Below are 17138 nucleotides of genomic sequence, written 5' to 3' on the forward strand. Positions count from 1 at the left end.
CAACATGCTAGTGATAGGATAGGGATCTTCAAGTATTTACATGATAGAATATGTTGATTATATGATGCCTGATAGCTTAGGGTACTTCCTTATATGAGATTGACATCATTATTGTAGCTGCTTAATGTATGCATCCTAGTTATACACAAGTAAGATTCTATAGCCTGAGAATGTTTGGTTTGGCCTTATTTCCTGTTCTTATCTGATTAAGGGCTTCAGATAGGATCAGATATTCGAATGTGTATAGGATCCAGTGTTATATATGTTTAGCATACACGAGTGCTGCAAGGTTGGTGGAAGTTTCATGGATGAGTTGTGAGACAAATACGGGTAGGTGTGGAAGGTAGTATGGGCCCGTACTACAGAAAGCACAGTACTCGTATGTGTAACAGGGAAGTCACAACCCCTACGGATTTGTTGGGAGTTGGTTCCCCTAATGATATGTGTGTTATCTGATATCTCTCTGATTTATTTTCAGAATGGTGTGACGAGACGATTTGAGGCTGGATTCGGATCGGGATCGGGATCTAGGAGTCAGGGTGGGCCATCAGTGACTGAGGACCGTATCAGAGAGATTATCCATGAGGAGGTTGGGACTATTGTTTGGGCGGATACCATAGCATTTTGGGTCTATCAAGACCGCGATGATGGAGTTCTTTGATGATAGATACGCAACCATTTTTGTGACTGCTGCTGCTGCAGCCTCCGCAGCTGTTGTGGCTGCAGGGGTTGGTGTTGGTCGGGTTTTTCAGTATCGGGACTATGACAATACGAAGCCCCCGACTTTTGATGGATTCCAAGACTCGATTATAGTCATGAGGTGGCTGTCTGTTGTTGATGGATGCTTTTTCACCTGCTCTTGCCCAGCTGACTAGAAGGTCAGGTACGCTCTGAACCTCCTGAGGACCAGAGTCAAGCATTGGTGGAGACTTGCTACTAGTTCGTTTTCAGCTGAGCAGAGAGCTGCTGTGTATTGGGAGCAGTTATCGGAGATGTTCCGCTCTAGATATGTGTCGCTGGTGGAGCGTGAGAGGTTGGGCCAGGTGTACCTAGATTTGAGGCAGGGGACGGAGTCGGTTACGCAGATCACGAAGATGTTCACGGAGTGGGCCATGTTTTGTCTTGAGTTTTCCGCTTCAGAGCCGGCTCAGATGACTCGTTACATGAGCATACTTAAGACGAACATCTGACAATTTGTATCCACCCATTTCTATGGTTGTTTGTTGGATTTGCAGGAGGCTGCCAGGCGGCATGAGATTGAGATGAAGCTCCAGCGATAGAGTAGGGACTAGCCTCAGCGCAGTTGCAGCCTGCACCGAAGTAGTTCAAGTCCGCTGATGTCAGATCTTAGGGTCGGAAGGGCCGCACTTGTAGGAAGTGTGGGAAGGTTCATGAGGGTGCTTGCCGATCATCTTGTGGGTGCCACAAATGTGGCCGGTAGGGCCATATGGCGATGGATTGCCGCCAGAAGGCCCCAACACTCAGCTCCAGGATTTCCTACCATTGCGACCAGGTTGGCCATATGAAGGTCAACTACCCATCGCTTGCTGTTAGGCCGACGCAGGCTCCAGCGCCGACTACTTTGAGGATCACAGATAGGAGTCAGGGCAGGGTGGAGCCCCCGTGGGCTCGAGGTCGCGCTTTCCAGCTCACTGCCGAGGAGACCAGAGTAGCTCCAAATGTTTTGATTGGTATGTTTCTATGTGCCTCTGTTAGGTACGTTCATAATGAACTCTTTTCCTGCGCTTGTGTTGTCTGAATCGGGTGCGAGTCGATCCTTTGTATCTCAATCGTTCAGTATGGAGTTTGATATGCCTATTGGGGAGTTAGAGTGTCTGTTGCGGGTTTTCTTACAACCCGAAATTTTTATTCTGTACAACAATTCACTTCAATAGGAGCCAGAACTGTTTCTGCTAACTTTCAAGCTTTTTGGGAATAAGTTTGAGTGTTTTAAAGATAGTACTTCAAGAGATAACAGGAGAGAGGATGCCCTAGGGTTTATTGTGCATCAATAAAGTTCCAAAAACTCCAAGAGTTTGGAGTTTACGGCCCAAATGGTATTAGGGCCGTAAACCCTAATGACTATATAAGTGACACTTAGTTTATTTTTAGCTTTTTTTCACACTTCCAAGTCTAGAACCAATTCTCTCTCAAGTATCATCCAAAGTTCTTCAAAAATCTTCAAGAAAGTAAGTGTTTTCTTCCTTGTTTAGTTGATATCTACCCTAATCTAGTGATCTTACATGATTTCATCCATGAAATCATTCCATTTGTGTAGATCTTCAACTGTTCTTAGTTTCACCAAGAACGCATACTAGTGTTCTTGGACTTTTAGCACCTTTTCCAGCTTCTACATAGTAAGTACTCTTACCTTGGCTTGTTATAAGACTTGTTACACTTCTAAAACATCTAGAAATCACAAGGAAACACTAGATCAAAGGTGTTTACGGTCCAAGATGTTTTTGGGACGTAAACCCTAATAAAGGGGCCAAACTGTGCCCTAGTCCCTTACCAAGCCTTGTAAACTAGTCTAGATCCCATCCTTGATGTTCTTAGGACTTAAAACATCAAAAAGACCATAAACCATATGGGTTTACGGCCGTAAACACATGGAGAAATGGTCCATGGGCCGTAAACTCCATTTAGGAGTGAAATGATGCCACAAACACTTCCAAAGGCTTATACTTGAAGTAGGATGCTTCCTTATGACTTCAAAAGATTCAAAACACAAAATGGTAGAAGTGCCATGAGTTTACGGCCGTAAACTCATGGGTTTACGACCGTAAACTCCAAAGGAGTTGGTCACAAAACCGTAAACTCCAATAGAGGGTCCCCTTGAACCCTAAACTCAATAGCCAAGTCCTACAACCCTTAGATGCAATCCTTAGGACTTATAGCACTTAAATCAAGTGTTTTACATGTCTTAGGATGTCTCAACTTGGTTAATTAGTTGTTTTATAACTAATTGGATACATATATGTGTCATTATATGTTAACTAGGATCCTTGTGGGTGCTCAAGTCTTCACTTCGCACTTAGCATCTTATACGATCCGTTCATCCAAACCACTCACTATAGGTGAGTTCATACCCCTTAATTAACCTTTTAAATGTTTTTAAATGCTTATATTGGGGGGATACAAGTTGAACTATTATAGTTATTATATCAATCACATGTGGTTAATAACTACCAAACAAGTGGATTTCTTACTTTTCAAACTGTGTTACCAAACTGTTTTACTTCAAACTGTTTTACAAACTCTTTTACATGTCAAATACTTTTACTTAAACTCTTTTACACTTATATTCCGTTAAATGTATATCTTTATAGATATAGTTATATAAGTAGGATTGAAAGGACTTAGGACTGATAACTCACCTTACCTCATGTTCCTCGTTTGGTTGTGGACTTAGGGTATCGGTTATTTGTCCGAAGGTCGTTTGAATCCTAGTTATATATCATGTATATGTATATAGGTATAAAGGTTCCTTTTTTCATTCAGTTCAATACCTTTGGGTAGCAAGGGTATACACACATGCTCATACATTCAAATAACATTACTAGTAAGCTACGATAGGCATAGTTTAGGAAATTACTAATACTATTACTAGAACAATGAAACATACATTGAGTCAGTTCATACATGAGTCAATACAGCTAGTACATACAATACATTACAAAACAGTTAGTACATACTATACATGTTACAGAGAGAACATACATACATACTAGACAGAGAGAGAACATACAATACAGCTAGTACATACAGTACATATACAAGAATACGATTTCAGTTATGTGAGCCACGTAACGGGGCATGGCATCACCTGTCATGACTGTTTTGTATCCATAATCTCCTTAAGTGGGGAGCGTATGAGTTTGCGTATAGATCTATACTGGATTGACTATCCTACACCTCGCTGCTCGCTACAGTGGGACTTTGCAATTCTACGGGTGCCAAACGTCATTTTCTCCGACGTCTTACATCGTCGCGTTCTATAGTCGGTAGCAGGATACAGGCCGATCACATGGTACTTTAAATTACAATTGGTTTAAGGTAGTTAGTACAGTAGTAGTTACTTAATAAAAAACTACAGTACTATTTTATTTTGATCTTCACACAATATACAGTAATGTAAAACTATATACAGTAATGTAAAACTATATTTTTGGTAAATGATAGTCAGATTTGGGAAAATACATACTCTTACAAGAGACACACACAGACACTCGATGCCTTGGTAGAAGGCTACTTTTAGTAGGAAACATAGGGTTTTCTTGGAGAGTCAAACCTTTTACAAACATTCACAAACTTTTGCATACTTACACATCACATTCTTACAAGTACTTTCATACAAATACAGACACTAAAATACTTATGATCTCACCAGCTTTAAAGCTGATAAACTCTTTCAAAATAACTTGTATTCTCAGGTCACCAGTAGACAGGTATCGGTGCCAGGTTTTTGAGAAGATGGAGCTCGTTCAAGACTCAACTTTTATTTTGATGTATATTTTTGGTGTCTATATAACTTGCGAGAACACACTTGTATGGAATTATATTATTAATGCAATGGATGATGTTGTTGCTTGTTTACTACTTTGCATTGTTGTGATACTGAACATGACGTCCTCCACCCCCGAACGTTTCCGCCGTTTTTGGTTTTGGGGTGTGACAGATTGGTATCAGAGCATTGTTTATAGTGTATTGAGTATATCAACCCATAAAAGATATACAGACTATAAATACAATGGGATTAAAATACTCTGACCAAGAGTTGATACTTTTAAATAATAAAATATTTAAATAAGTATACATGCCTGCATTCATACTAAAATCAGTGTCACTAGAACATAACAAAAGTATTACGATTGTTGGGCAGCACAAGTAGACTTAGAGACATATAGTCAAAACTGGGAATATATAGCCTGATCAATTATATTATTCGAGGAGTGACTAGCATGTGTCTAAGTGTGGTTGTGAGGTTGCAACAAGTCTAAAAACTTACCAACAATACCACAATGAAAACAATAGAACATAACATAAACCTAAAATATTATAGGGGTATTTTGTGTTACTATAAACTACTTATGTGCTAGATTCTTATGTCCCTTTTCTCGCGTAGATAACATGGATGGATTCCATCCCCACGGCAACTTGTACTTCCCTAACCAAGGTAATGATGGAGGGTTTGAAGCAGAGCCAGAAAATGATCACCCAATCCCTATGGATGGTCACCAGGCTGAAGGCTTTGCAGATGGTTCTGACTCCGAGCCTGAAGTTGAGAACCTACCCCCGATGGCTCTTGTTCCAAATCCTAACCCTCGTCCGGCTTTTCAAGGCCCAACGCCTCCGTGGGTGTAAAGCTTGGAAACATGGAGCCAAGGGCAGGATCAGCCCATGCCATTTAATGGAGACCGAAGCTTTTATGACCTGAGCGAAGGGGGCTCAGCAGACAGAGTCTTGCTAATCCTAGTCCGCAGAGTGGCCCGAAATGAGATTCAAGGCAGGGCAGCTCTCCATCAAATCACGGAAGTTGTCACCAATGTGAGAATACATACAATCCGCACCATTCGTCTGGAAGATGCTCATGACAGATATAGAGTAGACAATGAGACCCTGCAGCAAGAGCTGGCTGAAACTCGAGCTGACGTCATAGAGCTCCGGGTACGCCAAAGGGTGTACGAAAGGCACCTAATTGATATGGAGCGTCAGCTGGCTGAACTAAGGGTTCACCCAAGGGATAACCGTCCCCAGTAGGAGATATTCTACCTTTCTTTCCCTAGTTGAAAGAGTAATCTTCCTAGCTATGCTCTATGTACTACCTTTCTAAGTAACTAACTTTGTATTGTAAGTACCTTCTAGTTAGACCAGTTTGCCGTCAAAACTTTTGTTACATCGGATATGATGTAAGACCTACTCCAAGGTCATTTTTCCCAAACGTATTACATCTTAAATATCAATGATATTGAAAGTCGGCAAATTTTTAGGCCAATCATTGTTCAAATACTTCCGTTTTGCTATCATTAGAATTCTATCTGAAACGTACTCTAGTCAAGTTATTGAGCTATGGTAATTTAGCTCAGAGATCACTTCCAATCCTTGTCAAAGGTTGGATAGCAATCGTCTCATAACCATTCTATGAACTTACTTCTACTCGTTACTAGGACTGCATCATAGGGATGTAGGTCAAACCCTCGAGAACTTACTCCTACTCTTTTCATAAATGGTCGAAATACTCCTAAGTTCAACCATAATCACTCACGAACTCATTTTCTTTTCCATAATAGAATCATGTCGTCACCCAGAAAGAACCAGCCGCAGGAGAAACTACTCCGGACCCATGTTGAAATATTAGGGCGTTTCGTTTTATTAGACCTATAAACTGTTAAAAACTAGTGCAAATCGAGTCTTATCTTTTTGGCGAGATCCTGTCAGTCAAGGGACTCTCGTGCTGCGTATACTTGCTTTTTGTGGTATACCCTATTCACAGCAGTAGTCTTATTGATAAACCTAAAGTACTTAAACTCTGTAGAAGTTGCACTGTGATGTTTTGTAACACCTTTATGATCTAGTCTAACGCCTTTTATTCCAAGTAGTCCGACATTATCGTTTAACTTGAGTAAATGCGATCCTCACAATGCCAGTTTCATGTGTAAATTCTTTTCTCCGAAAGCGCCTTTCTAGCGAAGCCGTCATTCCAGAACTCCGAGGTAGTCATGTGGAGAGTACCTTATGTCTCGTATCCTTCCCGAAGACACTTCAGCAAAACTCCCCGGAGTACCACTCGTACAGTACGTCAAGTTCAACCCGAAGACCCATACGATTGATCTATCACTGGAGAAGGTATACGCAAGGGTGGTATATAATAAAGGTTTTAAAGGCTTAGAATTGATGATTCTGCTTTAACTTCTTTTCCTTGTTTGGATGTGAACCTAAGGAAGGATCATTTATTCGACTACCTTTTCAGTCTTAATTACAGACGACTCGTATACACGAAGCGGTGATTGATGAACCAAATATGACTTATGATATGAACTTTAGGACGGAGACTGCCCAAGACTACGAGTGATCGTACCGCCATGCAAAGAAACTTAGAATCCAATCAGATGCTTTTCCCACCAATCGAGGCAATAGATTCACATAGAACAGAAAACTCCCAGGATTACCTCTGCAACGTCAAGTCGAGTTCAGAATCGACTTAGTTCCAAGGGCTACCCCAGTAGCCAAATCGCCCTATCGCCTAAAACCTGCAGAGATGCAGGGACTGTCCTGTAAACTTAACGAACTGCTCAGCAAGGGATTTATAAGACCAAGCTTCTCACCCTGGGGAGCTCCAGTCTTGTTCGTCAAGAAGACAGCCTTCCGAACTCGTTACGGACGCAACAGGTTCGTAGTAGTACCATTCAGATTGACTAATGTGCCTGAAGTATTCATGAAATTAATGAATAGGGTATGCAATCCTTACTTGGATCAGTAGTCATCGTCTTCTTAGATGACACACTTATCTACTCTCATAGTAAGGAAGAGCATAGTAAGCTTCTACGTCAGGATCAGATAAGAGGTATCTAGGTCTTAAAAAGCTATACTGGTGGCCTATCATAAAAGCAGAGATGCTACCTTCGTGAGTAAGTGCCTTACTTGCGCCAAGCTCGAGGTCGAATACCAGAAACCCTCAGGACTACTACAACAGCCGGAGATACCGGAATGGAAGTGAGAGCGGATCACTATGGATTTCATAACCAAGTTGCCCAATAAAACGGGTGGACTTGATACCATATGGGTCATCATCGACAGATTGACCAAGTCCGCACACTTCCTGCCTATCAAAGAAACATACAAGATGGAGAAGCTTACAAAAACTTACATACGGGAGATTGTACGACTGCCCGGGGTTCCCATATCCATTATCTCGGACAGAGATAGTAGGTTCACTTCAAGGTTCTGGCAGTCGCTACAAAGTTCCCTAGGAACTAGACTGGACATGAGTACGGCCTACCATGCACAGACCGACGAGCAAAGTGAGAGGACTATCCAAACCTTGGAAGATATGTTGCGAGCCTGTGTGATCGACTTTGAGAAAGCATGGGATACTCATTTACCCCTTGTCGAATTTTCCTACAACAACAGTTATCACACGAGCGTAAAGGTTGCTCCATTCGGGGCCTTCTGTGGCCGAAAGTGCAGATCTCCTCTGTGTTGGGCTGAGGTGGGTGATACCCAGTTAGCTAAAGGACGAGTTCCTGAAGGCACTCTCACGGGTCCGGGAATCATTCGAGAAACGACATAGAAGATCGTTCAGATTCCTGAACGATTGAAAGCCTCTAGAGACCGACAGAAAAGCTACGCTGATAAACGAAGGAAACCGTTGGAAATCCAGGTGGGCGACCATGATATTGAAGGTCTTACCCTGGAAGGGCTTAATACGCTTCGGAAAACGTGGAAAGCTAAATCCAAGGTACATAGGGCCTTTCGAGATTCTTGTAAGAATCGGCCCTGTAGTTTACAAACTTAACTTACCGCGTGAGCTCAGTAACGTACATTCTACTTTCCACGTCTCGAACTTGAAAAAGTGTCTATCCGACGAGACTCTTGTAATCCCACTCGACGAGATCGATATCAACGAGAGCCTCAACTTCGTGGAAGAACCTGTAGAGATCATGGACCGGGAGGTTAAGCAAACGAAACCAAGTCGTATCCCGATAGTGAAGGTTCGCTGGAACGCCAAGCGAGGACCTGAATTCACTTGGGAGCGAGAGGATCAGATGAAATAGAAATATCCTCATCTTTTTACTTAGTTATTTGTAACTACTTATTTGCTTAAACTCTAATTTCGGGACGAAATTCCTTCTAACTGGGGGATGATGTGACAACCCGAAATTTCTATTCTGTACAACAATTCACTTCAATAGGAGCCATAACTGTTTCTGCTAACTTTCATGCTTTTTGGGAATAAGTTTGAGTGTTTTAAAGATAGTACTTCAAGAGATAACAGGAGAGAGGATGCCCTAGGGTTTATTGTGAATCAATAAAGTTCCAAAAACTACAAGAGTTTGGAGTTTACGGCCCAAATGGTATTAGGGCCGTAAACCCTAATGACCATATAAGTGACACTTAGTTTATTTTTAGCTTTTTTTCACACTTCCACGTCTAGAACCAATTCTCTCTCAAGTATCATCCAAAGTTCTTCAAAAATCTTCAAGAAAGTAAGTGTTTTCTTCCTTGTTTAGTTGATATCTACCCTAATCTAGTGATCTTACATGATTTCATCCATGAAATCATTCCATTTGTGTAGATCTTCAACTGTTCTTAGTTTCACCAAGAACACCAAGAACACATACTAGTGTTCTTGGACTTTTAGCACCTTTTCAAGCTTCTACATAGTAAGTACTCTTACCTTGGCTTCTTATAAGACTTGTTACACTTCTAAAACATCTAGAAATCACAAGGAAACACTAGATCAAAGGTGTTTACGATCCAAGATGTTCTTGGACCGTAAACCCTAATGAAGGGGCCAAAGTGTGCCCTAGTCCCTTAACAAGCCTTGTAAAGTAGTCTAGATCCCATCCTTGATGTGCTTAGGACTTAAAACATCAAAAAGACCATAAACTATATGGGTTTACGGCCGTAAACACATGGAGAAATGGTCCATGGGCCGTAAACTCCATTTAGGAGTGAAATGATGCCACAAACACTTCCTAAGGCTTATACTTGAAGTAGGATGCTTCCTTATGACTTCAAAAGCTTCAAAACACAAAATGGCAGAAGTGCCATGAGTTCACGGCCGTAAACTCATGGGTTTACGACCGTAAACTCCAAAGGAGTTGGTCACAAAACCGTAAACTCCAATAGAGGGTCCCCTTGAACCCTAAACTCAATAGCCAAGTCCTACAACCCTTAGTTGCAATCCTTAGGACTTATAGCACTTAAATCAAGTGTTTTACATGTCTTAGGATGTCTCAACTTGGTTAATTAGTTGTTTTATAACTAATTGGATACATATATATGTCATTATATGTTAACTAGGATCCTTGTGGGTGCTCAAGTCTTCACTTGACACTTAGCATCTTATACAATCCGTTCATCCAAACCACTCACTATAGGTGAGTTCATACCCCTTAATTAACCTTTTAAATGTTTTTAAATTGTTTTATTGGGGCGGGGGGGATACAAGTTGAACTATTATAGTTATTATATCAATCACATGTGATTAATAACTACCAAACAAGTGGATTTCTTACTTTTCAAACTGTGTTACCAAACTGTCTTACTTCAAACTGTTTTACAAACTCTTTTACATGTCAAATAATTTTACTTAAACTCTTTTACACTTATATTCTGTTAAATGTATATCTTTATAGATATAGTTATATAAGTAGGATTGAAAGGACTTAGGACTGATAACTCACCTTACCTCCTGTTCCTCGTTTGGTTGTGGACTTAGGATATCGGTTATTTGTCCGAAGGTCGTTTGAATCCTAGTTATATATCATGTATATGTATTTAGGTATAAAGGTTCCTTCTTTCATTCAGTTCAATACCTTTGGGTAGCAAGGGTATACACACATGCTTATACATTCAAACAACATTACTAGTAAGCTACGATAGATGTAGTTTAGGAAGTTACTAATACTATTACTAGAACAATGAAACATACAATGAGTCAGTTCACACATGAGTCAATACATCTAGTACATACAATACATTATGAAACAGTTAGTACATACTATACATTTTACAGAGAGAACATATATACATACTAGACAGAGAGAGAACATACAATACAGCTAGTACATACAGTACATATACAAGAACACGATTTCAGTTATGTGCGCCACGTAACGGGGCATGGCATCACCTGTCATGACCATTTTGTATCCAGAATCTCCTTAAGTGGGGAGCGTATGAGTTTGCATATAGATCTATACTGGATTGACTATCCTACACATCGCTGCTCGCTACAGTGGGACTTTGCAAGTCTACGGGTGCCAAACGTCATTTTCTCCGACGTCTTACATCGTTGCGTTCCATAGTCGGTAGCAGGATACAGGCCGATCACATGGTACTTTAAGTTACAATCGGTTTAAGGTAGTTAGTACAGTAGTAGTTACTTAATACAAAACTACAGTACTATTTCATTTTCCCGTTACATTCACTTTGTGATCTTCACACAATATACAGTAATGTAAAACTATATTTTTGGTAAATGATAGTCAGATTTGGGAAAATACATACTCTTACAAGAGACACACACACAGACACTCGATGCCTTGGTAGAAGGCTACTTTTAGTAGGAAACATAGGGTTTTCTAGGAGAGTCAAACCTTCTACAAACATTCACAAACTTTTGCATACTTACACATCACATTCTTACAAGTACTTTCATACAAATACAGACACTAAAATACTTATGATCTCAGCAGCTTTAAAGCTGATAAACTCTTTCAAAATAACTTGTATTCTCAGGTCACCAGTAGACAGGTACCGGTGCCAGGTTTTTGAGAAGATGGAGCTCGTTCAAGACTCATCTTTTATTTTGATGTATATTTTTGGTGTCTATATAACTTGCGAGAACACACTTGTATGGAATTATATTATTAATGCAATGGATGATGTTGTTGCTTGTTTACTACTTTGCATTGTTGTGATACTGAACATGACGTCCTCCACCCCCGAACGTTTCCGTCGTTCTTGGTTTTGGGGTGTGACAGATTGGTATCAGAGCATTGTTTATAGTGAATTGAGTATATCAACCCATAAAAGATATACAGACTATAAATACAATGGGATTAAAATACTCTGACCAAGAGTTGAGAGAACAAACTTGTATGCAATAATATTATTAATGCAAGGGATAATGTTGTTGCTTGTTTACTACTTTGTATTGTTGTGATACTGAACATGACGTCCTCCACCCCCGAACATTTCCGCCGTTCTTGGCTTTGGGGTGTGACAGGTTTCTGTCGCCAACGAACACGGGGTTTCTGCATCATCAGTGTATCATGGTTGTGTATTGGAGATCTTTGGGGTGCCTTATCCGATTGAACTGATCACTATTCCCATGGGGGATGTTTGCATGATTATGGGTATGGATTGGCTGAGCCGGTTTGATTCCATGATTGGTTGGGAGTTCCAACGAGTGGTACTTCAAACCCCAAGTAGGGGAGAACATGTTATCTATGGAGAGGACACTAGGATGGGTTCATGGTTTTGTTCAGCGGCCAGGGCTTGTCATTATATTCAACATGGGTGTGCGGGCTACTTGTCTTATGTGGCGGATACGTGTGTTGGGGATCAGATTTCAGTTTCAGAGCTCCTGGTTGTCAGAGAGTTTGCAGATATGTTTCCGGAGGAGTTAGCCAATGTGCCTGACGAGAGGCAGGTCAAGTTCAGGATTAACCTTGTGTCAGGTGCGGCCCCGATTGCCAAGGCGTCGTACATCTTGGAACCTCCTGAGATGTAGTAGTTGTCATCTCAGCTGAAGGAGCTGCTAGGGAAGCAGTTCATCAGGCCGAGCAGTTCTTCCTGCGGAGCGCCGATACTGTTCGCCAAGAAGAAGGATGGTTCACACCGGATGTGAATTGATTGTCGGGAGTTGAACAAGTTAACGGTGAGGAATCGTTATCCCCTCCCGCGGATTTATGACCTCTTTAAATAGTTGCAGGGTGTGTCTTGGTTCTCCAATATAGATCTGAGGTCTGGGTATCATCATGTCAGAGTGAGAAAGGAGGATGTGGACAAGACCGCATTCCAGACTCGTTATGGGCGTTACGAGTTCGTGGTGATGCCATTTGGTCTCACCAATGCGCCTGTGGTGTTTATGGATTTGATGAATCGGGTATGCAGGCCGATGCTTGATCGTTCCGTCATTGTGTTTATTGATGACATCATGGTGTATTCTAAGACCAGAGAGCAGCATGAGGAGCATCTTCTCGAGCATCTCGGGGTTTTGAGGCGAGAATGGCTTTTTGGTAAGTTCTCGAAGTGCGAGTTTTGGTTACGAGAGGTCCAGTTCCTTGGGAACCTTGTTAATGAGGATGAGATTTTGGTCGAACCGGCCAAGATTGAGGTTGTGATGCAGTGGGATGTTCCGAAATCTCCGTCAGATATCAGGAGTTTCATGGGTTTGGCAAGGTACTATCAGAGACTTATACAGGATTTCTCCAAGATTACGGTACCCCTCACTTATTTGACGAGGAAGGAGGTTGATTTCCGATGGGGCCCTGTGTAGCATTCGGCATTTGAGACCTGATATTACAATATTTATACACATTTTTAGGCAATATTTTAATACATTTTGATTAAGATAAGTGGTACTTATATGATTGAAATATGTTTTGCAGCCAAAAGGAGAAATCTTGAGAAATAAGGACTAAAAGTGACAAGTGGCGGAACTTTGGATGATTGAAGAATTAAAGAAAAGGAAATCCTAGCCAAAAGCTAAATCCACGCCGTGGACTTCACTTACACGACGTGGAGATGGTAATTCTAGAAGATGAGTACACGGGAATGTCACACCCCCAAACCTGAACGGCGGAAACATTCGGGGGTGGAGGACGTCATGTATAGTATCACAACAATTGCATAATAGTAATTCAAGTACAACAACCATGCATTTAATAAAGTATAAGTTTTACATATGTGTTCAAACTATTGTATATTGACACCAATAAATATATATATATATATATATATATATATATATATATAATATATATATATATATATATATATATATATATATATATATATATATATATATATATAGAAAACTTAAAACTCTCAATACTCCATCTTCTAAAAAACTTGAGGGTGTACCTGATTACTGATTTCCTGAGAATACAAGTTATTTGAGAAAAAGTGTCAACAATTAAGTTGGTGAGTTCATAAGGATTTTTATGAAATTAAAAATACCATTCAAAGAGATGGAATCACATTCGTTTCCAAAAAATCCGATATTTTCTATAAAATTGAGTTGTAAATTGTTTGTTTGTAAGAAATCGTATTTATCCAGGAAAATCCTATATTTTCCATAAAACTGAGTTGTAAATAGCAGTCTTAATTTTATCCATGACTAAAACATGTACAAGTAATTCACCATACTTGAATTAATGATATATAAATTTATTCGAAAATAAAACTATTTGAAGAGAAGTGTTTATGTATATATTCGTTTTCACTATGTGAGTTTTTATAACCGTACTAACAAATGATTTGCCTGCCTCGACGTTCTTCAGGCGTCGTGATGTCTGATATTTGTCACCCCGGGGACTGTAGCTAACAGTCAGGGTACAGGGTCATCAATCCCGTATAGATCTATATACAAGTATCACACTCTCCGGGAGGAGACTCGGGTTATAAAATAGGACTTGCTGTTATACCTTAATAGGTACTGTGAAGACGAATGACTCACAATTTCCCAACGAAATTTATATACTTGTATATGATAATATTCATATAAAAAATTGTTACTCTTTTCGTAATGTTTATAGCATATAAAAATAATCATATTTTTATATAACTGTTTTATTTGTCCTGAAAGAGTAAAGTATATTGAGAATGTAACCCAAACTATATCTAATATAGTTTAAAATATATATTTTTCAATTAAATCGATAATTGTTGTGTCATAAAATGTTCCATATGTATATGTTTTCATGTAAAAGTTATGAAAACCGAAAGGAAACACAAACCACGATTTATATTTAAACACTAGTATTCTAGTGTTTTACTTGTATTTTCCTCCTTTAAAACTTATAAAAAGTTATAAAAAGTGTAGGAGTATGAACTCACTTGATAAGTGGTGAATTGTGTAGCACGTTGTTGCTAGAAAAAGGCTTTATTGTTGAAAAACGGGCTTTGCGAGGGTCGGGTTTAGACACCAAAAGACTCTTTTCTTGCGGACTTCTGGTGCCTCGGGATGTTCTTCAGGTGTTGGATATGATACAGGTGCTTCGGGGGGTTGTAAGAAGGTTTATGGGAGTGAAAGAAGTGAAAAATGTGTGAAAATGAGCTAAAAATGGCGAACGAACCGGGAGATCTCGCACCCTTTATATAGGTGCGAGGGTTCGGTCCGAAGAAGGGAGGAGAAGACACGCGTTTGGACAGGTGGCGAGGGGGTTAGTTGTCGGCTTCGGATGCTGTATACGCGTCGCGTCTCGGACGCCGCCAAGGACGCAACACGCGTTGGAATCGGGTTCAGCTGCGCCTTCGGTCAAATCAGCAGCGGACACAAGGCGACACGAGGTGGTCTCGCATGCGAGGTGATGTGTCCGGTTCTCAGCCATGCGAAATTTCCCGGTTTTCAAGATTTTTCGGTTTTTGTGCCCAAAACTTCCGAAATTTATAACTTTTGCATACGAACTCCATTTTTGACGTTCTTTATATGCACGCGTAGGTGAGATTATACTCTACGACTTTCGTTTAGATTCTGTTGGCTAATTTTGAGTTTATTCTTAATATTATTATTTTTAACAGACCGGGACAGGAAAATCCATTAAAAATTCTTAACATCTTCATCCGTCGTCCATTTTCGTCTGTCTTTTTACCGTTGTACTACTATTGACAAGACCGTCGATTCTCGTTTAGGTTGTGTCGGCTAAAAATCACTCGATCTTTATTTCGAGTTTTTAGCTGTGTACTACTATGTCAAATCTTAGAAAAATCATAACTTCTTCATATTAAGTCAGATTTTGGCGTTCTTTTTATGGACACTCTCGGTTTCACGTATACTTCAACTTTAATTTAGCCACTTAAGGCTAAAAAGCATTTTATTGAAATCTCGCTTTTTACGCTTAACAGTGTTTTGCCGGTTTTGTCGTGGATCTTCGATTGATTTCTAACTTCTTCGTTATAGCCCTGATTTCAGTGTTCTTTATATTTTTGGAAACCTTCCTACAATCTCTACCACTTCATTCATCCCAATCAAGATTATTTAATACTTCATTTTTGATGCTACTTTTCATCTCAATTAATTTCCATTGTTATTATTTCAAAATAAGTTACAATTTGACCTAGACTATTACATTGACCTGAAATATCGGGTTGTTACGGGGAAGTCAAGTCCTTTCCCGATAAGGATTCCTTCAGATTCACGACGTGGAATCCCAATCCACGACGTGGAGTATAAAAATACAAAAAACTATACATACCTGGGGTGTTTTACGAATTGGGAGACTTTTGGGAAGATTGAAGGGTTCTTAAATGATTTTATGGAGGGGTTTAGGCAGAGGAAGTGAGCTTAGAAACCAAGGAAGAAGAAAGAGTTGAAGATCGTAATTTCCACTTTTAATTTGGTACAATTGACTATGTTTTCAATTATTGAATTTTTGTGTATAATTTCAGCCATGATTAGTTGAATCTAGCTACTCCTGTTTAGCTAGATGAAACTTGAACTCATGGACTAGTAAATTAATGATGGATTTTTCTAGTTGGTTATATGTTTGTGCTAGATTGTTAATACCTAGCATGTTAGACTTTGATACTTAGATTGCTTAAATTCATGTTTTGTGTAGCTTAGTGAATATTAAATTCCATGAACTTGAACCCCTAGTAATTTAGTGACCATTGAATTACTAGAGCTAGGATCGATAAAATCATAGTTAAGTCATAAAGTATTAACATTTAGTTGTGCTGGAGAACATATATTGTGACTACAATAGTGTTTGTCTAAATCAATCTTTCATTGCTCCAATCATAATTAATAGTTGATTCTATGTTCAATTATGTGTGACCATGCATAGCTCTACATGAATTAATTCAAAATTACTAAATTTGGACTTGAATTGCTAATAATATATTAATTGGTAACAAAGTTGAATTATCCAGAATTAATAGCTAACCAACAAGGAAAAGTGGATTCAACTAAACAGGAGTGTTTTTAGTTATTGATTGAATTTAATAATTAGGAGAGTAAGTTTGTCTGAACTTGTTAAATCAGATAAAAACCAATTTACTTTTGCTTGTTTTAGGTTAATTTATAGCAGATAATTTATTTAGATTAATCTCTTGCCTGAGATCAATCCCCGACTATTCATGCTATACTATTTGCTAAAAGGTACTCTGCCTTTAGTCGAATAGCTAGTTAGATAGAATGTAAAAGTAGGTGTACTAATAATTCAACGTCAAGTTTTTGGCGT

This window comes from Lactuca virosa, chromosome 3 (genome assembly GCF_052849685.1).
Source record: "Lactuca virosa cultivar CGN04683 chromosome 3, Lactuca_virosa_CGN04683_v6, whole genome shotgun sequence".
Lineage (NCBI taxonomy): Eukaryota > Viridiplantae > Streptophyta > Magnoliopsida > Asterales > Asteraceae > Lactuca > Lactuca virosa.